The following is a 5,031-nucleotide window of genomic DNA, read 5'->3' as shown; positions in this document are numbered from 1 at the left end:
TATGTATTCTATGTCTGTAGATATATAGATATCTATCTAAATAAATGTATACGTGATGGGAGTTTTGATTTCCAGAGAGCCAAAATGGTAGTCGAATTCTCACTTTTATTTCACAATCTTCAAATATGTATTTCTAATAGTTGGCACACATTCTTTCGTTTTCTTCTTTTCCTTCACAGGTGCATCGGTGGACATTTGACTGAGACTTAGGATTTGTTCCTTTGACAAATCCTCTCTGTCTCCATTGTGTTCTACTTGTGTGGTCTACGTATTTTTAAATTTTTATTTAATTTAATTTTTTTTTGAAGTGTGGGAAAGCTCCAGGGTTCAGAAGGGATGGGGTGGACCCTCCAAACATGGGGAAGTGCTTTCCGCAAGTCCTCTCCCTGCACTATCAATGACCAGGGCACAGGCATTATTTTATTTATTTATTTATTATTTTTTNNNNCTGAAACAGGCTCCAGGCTCTGAGCTGGCAGTCAGCACAGAGCCCGACGCGGGGCTCGAACCCACGAACCGCGAGATCATGACCTAAGCGAAAGTCGGACGCTTAACCGACTAAGTCACCCAGGCGCCCCCACAGGCATATTTTTAATTTTTTTAATGTTTCTTTTTGAGACAGAGAGAGACAGAATGTGAGCGGGGGTAGGGGACAGAGAGAGAGGGAGACACAGAATCCAAATCAAGCTCCAGGCTCAACGCTATCAGCATAAAGCCTGACACGGGGCTCAAACTCATGAAGTGTGAGATCGCGAACTGAGCTGAAGTCAAACATTTGACTGAGCCACCCAGGCATCCTGATATTTTCTTTATTTTTAAATGTTCTCACATTTTAATTTTGTTTTCACATTTTTAAAATGCAAATAAGGGAAAACAAAATAGGGTATTAAATCACATGGCAAACAATGCCAAACAAAGATGGCGTACTGTACTGTTGGCCAGCCGAAACTTCTGTGGAAGGGCTTAACTCCATCATTTGCTGGGTCCCAATATTTACCAGGTAAAAGTGCAGGTTTGAAACATGCAGTGGTTGAAATTAGGAAAGTCAAGAGCTGCTGATACATATTTTTTCTTTGGGGGAACTCTAGCCCACCTTTCTTTCTCTCTCTTTCTCTCTCTCTTTCTTTCTCTCTCTCTTTCTTTCTTTCTCTCTTTCTTTCTTTCTTTCTTTCTTTCTTTCTTTCTTTCTTTCTTATGTTTATTTATTTTTGAGGGAAGGGGAGAGAAAGCACAAGTGGGGGAGGGGCAGAAAGATGGAGGCAGGATGCTAAGCAGGCTCTGCACTGACAGCAGTGAGCCCAATGCGAGGCTTGAACTCACGAACTGTGAGATCATGACCTGAGCCAAAGCCAGAAGCTCAACCAACAGAGTCACCCAGGCTCCTGCCTGCTCTTATTTCTTAATGCTGAGTTAATTCCATTCCAGTCAGTTTTTTTTCTCCCATGTGTATACACATAGTTTTAAGGGAAACATAACTTATTTTAGTCCATTTTTAAAAATTCCATGTGTAGGTGCAAAACCACTTCTACTAGTGGCTGAAAACAAAAGCCATATAAGTAGTGAATAAAATAAGACTTTCTAAAAAACTGGAGTGTCAATCTCTAAAACTTTTCAAGTATACAGATGTTTCTTTTCCTCTTGTCACAAATTTCCACTTTCCTTTTCATCCTTTTAAAATTCTACCCTGTTTTTCTTCAAGTACCAACTTTCAAAATAAATAAAAAGCTACTGATTATATTTTTATCATTGTTCCATTTATTTTCTGTTACTACAATAGAATGATTTTAAATGTGTTAAGCTACAAACATGCAAGTCTTAAGTGATAGCATGGGGTTAATGAGCCTTTTGTTTGAGTGCCTGGGAGCTAAGCATCATCTATTACAATGTTACTGTGTAAAGATAAACTCTAACTCCTGAAGTAACAAACAGACAAGGGCTTCTTGTGCTGACTTCATAAAAATTCTAGCTGATTTGACTCATGCAGTGATAGAATACTCATTGGTAGTTTAAATAATAATAATCATTATAAATATTTATTGAATGTTTTCTCCGGGCAAGCCCTGCTTTCAGAAGTTTGCATGCATTGAGTCATTCAATCCGTACCTCAATGCTATGACACAGGGACCTACCTTTCACTGTCTCATTTTATGGACAAGGATGTTGGAACAGAGAGAGGGTCATTTAATCATAAGCTCACAGAGCTGTTAGGTAGTGGACTAATTTGATTTTTAGAGCCACTTCGCTCTGCTTTCTTACAGAACTTATTTGGAACATAGGCATATTTCAAAATCTCAGTTTACTTCTGAGATTCATATTAAATAAAGCTCCTTGAAGGCAGGGACCAAGTCTCATTAGTTTTTGTTTCTCCTACAGTGTCTATCCTCTGGCAGATTCTCAGGAGAGTTGTTGACAACTGAGCTAGCTGGGGACTCTAATGGTCATTGTTAGCTGTCATACACAAGGTTTCTGTGTTTGCCATATGCCCCTGAGGGACATGCCCTACTCAGTGCCATGCATGTTCATGAACTCAAAGGGGTGTGGGCACTGTCCCCAACCCTCAGCTGCTGCTTTTTAAAAATATGTTTTATTAGGGGCGCCTGGGTGGCTTAGTCAGTTAAGCGTCCGACTTTCACTTAGGTCATGATCTCACGGTTCGTGGGTTCGAGCCCCGCGTCTGGCTCTGTGCTGACTGCCAGCTCAGAGCCTGGAGCCTATTTCAGAGTCTGTGTCTCCCTCTCTCTCTGACCCTCCCCTGCTCACGCTGTCTCTCTCTCTCTCCTAGAAATAAATTTAAAAAATATTTTAAAAAATATGTTTTATTATTTATTTTTGAGAGGGAGAGGCAGAGAATGAGTGGGCAAGGGACACAGAGAGAGAGGGAGACACAGAATCCGAAGCAGCTCCGGGCTCTGAGCTGTCAGCACAGAGCCCCCACGCGGGCCCGAACCCACGAACTGCAAGATCGTGATCTGAGCCTGAAGCCGGACACTCAACTGACCGAGCCACCCAGGCACCCCACCAACCCTCAGCTTCTGAGGATCTTGGCAGGCTGAGGGTTGGGGACACTCTCTGTGAAATGCTGCCCCAGAAGCAGACATGGCTCATTAGGCAGGATACTAGAGTCCAGTTGATAAGTGAGTTTAAGGCAAAGGAGGGCAAAGCAGAGCCCCCCCCCCCAGAGTGTGTGTGTGACATTCCTCAGGCACTCCTGGCTGTCCAAAAACAAAGAAAAAGGAAAGAAAACAAATGGTTAACTGATAGAGATCGCAATCATGTAAGACAGGAGTCTCTGTCAGTTTACAAATATCTCAGCAAATTATAGAAGGCAATCTTATCAATAATCTAATCTCCAGAAACCTATATAGACTTAGTTTCCTGGACTGAGGATGTTGGAACCCACCCCTCACAGTGATGTGGGGAACAAAGAAGGAAATGGCAGATAAAATTAAATTTCCTTATAACCTGTAGCCCATTGATAGCTACTTGAGGCAAATAGAGTATAAAGTTTTTTTCCAGGAACCCCCACTGTCGTAATGTTAATGCCTTACTAGATGGAAAACAACCTTAGCTTGACAATAGCTAGGGCTCAGGAATCTTAAGACATTTCTTTAACATATGAAAGTCCTTCTGGAAGTCTCCCTTTTGACTACCTCCCCTGACTGCATAGTATATAACCAGTCACTCGTCACAACCCCAGGGCAGCTCTTTCTGCCCACAGGTCCTGTCTGCGTGCTTTAATAAAATCACCTTTTTGCACTGAAGATATCTCAAGAATTCTTTCTTGGCCATTGGCTGTGCACCCCCACCACCCCTCCAAAGCTCCATCATAGTGACTCTACTGACTGTAAGTTGTTGTAGAAAAAAACTGAGCCTTAGTGGGCATGACATGAAAGTTTGTTCTAACAGCCTGAGATTCTAGAACTGGGCGTTGTGTTTCTCTTCTGAACGGACTGCTGCACAGATTAAATGAAATACTTTACATAAAGGATGTGAAATGAAGTAACATGGGTGAGGCTAGGTCATGATTACATCATCACTATTAACACTGGCTAACTATTGACGAGTGCATCTGAGCCTGTCTCTCGGAGACAGGGAAAGTTGGTCAGGACACCTGGCTATATTTCCATCTTTTTACAATGTGTAATTAAAAGACAGCTTGAGCTTGGTGATGAGGAAGCTTTTCCTTCACCTTCCCAACGCTCCTTATTTTGCGTACTTTATTTTCAGAGGCCGTTAACATGTTGACAAGGTACAAAAAAGGTACTGCCATCTTCATTTTGTTCCTCCTCTGATCGCACACCCACCATGATTCCCAATTAAAATTCCTGATGGAATCCAAGCTTGTAAGCCCAGCCATTGAGACCATCCACCAGCTGGCCCCCACTTTCTCCTAATTGTATCTCCTACTTACTGGCACAGGAACGCTCCCTTCTAGATGGCCTGGGCTCTTGATGCTCTCCAGAAAACAAACAACAAACATGCAAATTCTTGCCTTTCACTCAGTGCTTAACATATCTTTTTCCTTTCCCACAACCGAGTCTAGATCCTGGCCGGTGAAGGGAGGAAAGCCTGGTGCACAGCTACACAGACACAGCTCCAGAACCAGCCTGGCTGGGCCTGTCATCCCAGCTCCCCTGTGGAGTAGTTCTGAGACCCGAGCGTGGTACTTAACTTCGCCATGGCTCCATTCTATTACTTGTAAAGCAGAAGTCATAATAGTTCCTAAATTCTAGACTTATTTTGAAACTTAAGACAATTGGAGTGAAGCACTTAGATCATTATCTAGTGGTTAGTGTGCCAAGACATGTCTGCTCAGCTGTCATTGTCCATGTTCCCTTCTCTGACCTGAGCCTTTTGACAATAATGACTTTTTTCTAAATTCATATATTGTGTCTGCTACTTCGTTGCCACATATTCATTCATTCCACAAATATTTGCTGGGTGCCTATATTGCGCCCCACAATGTCCTTAGTGTTGTAAACAAAGCAAAGTCCCTGGCTTTGCGGAGCTTATATTCTAGTGGGGGGGACA

At 42.4% G+C, this 5,031-nt stretch overlaps 1 non-coding gene across 1 annotated transcript; it reads right to left on the bottom strand.

Annotated features, from left to right (window-relative positions):
- Positions 1–308: 308 nt before the first annotated feature.
- On the bottom strand, positions 309–414 carry LOC144240298 (small nucleolar RNA SNORA71). Its single transcript, XR_013337671.1, has one exon. It is a non-coding gene; the product is annotated as a small nucleolar RNA SNORA71 (small nucleolar RNA).
- Positions 415–5,031: the final 4,617 nt, after the last annotated feature.

The sequence above is a fragment of the Crocuta crocuta genome, unplaced genomic scaffold, assembly GCF_008692635.1.
Source record: "Crocuta crocuta isolate KB4526 unplaced genomic scaffold, BGI_CrCroc_1.0 scaffold176, whole genome shotgun sequence".
NCBI classification, from domain to species: domain Eukaryota; kingdom Metazoa; phylum Chordata; class Mammalia; order Carnivora; family Hyaenidae; genus Crocuta; species Crocuta crocuta.
Note: the sequence above shows the minus strand (reverse complement) of the source record. Positions and strands in the feature narration are given on the sequence as shown.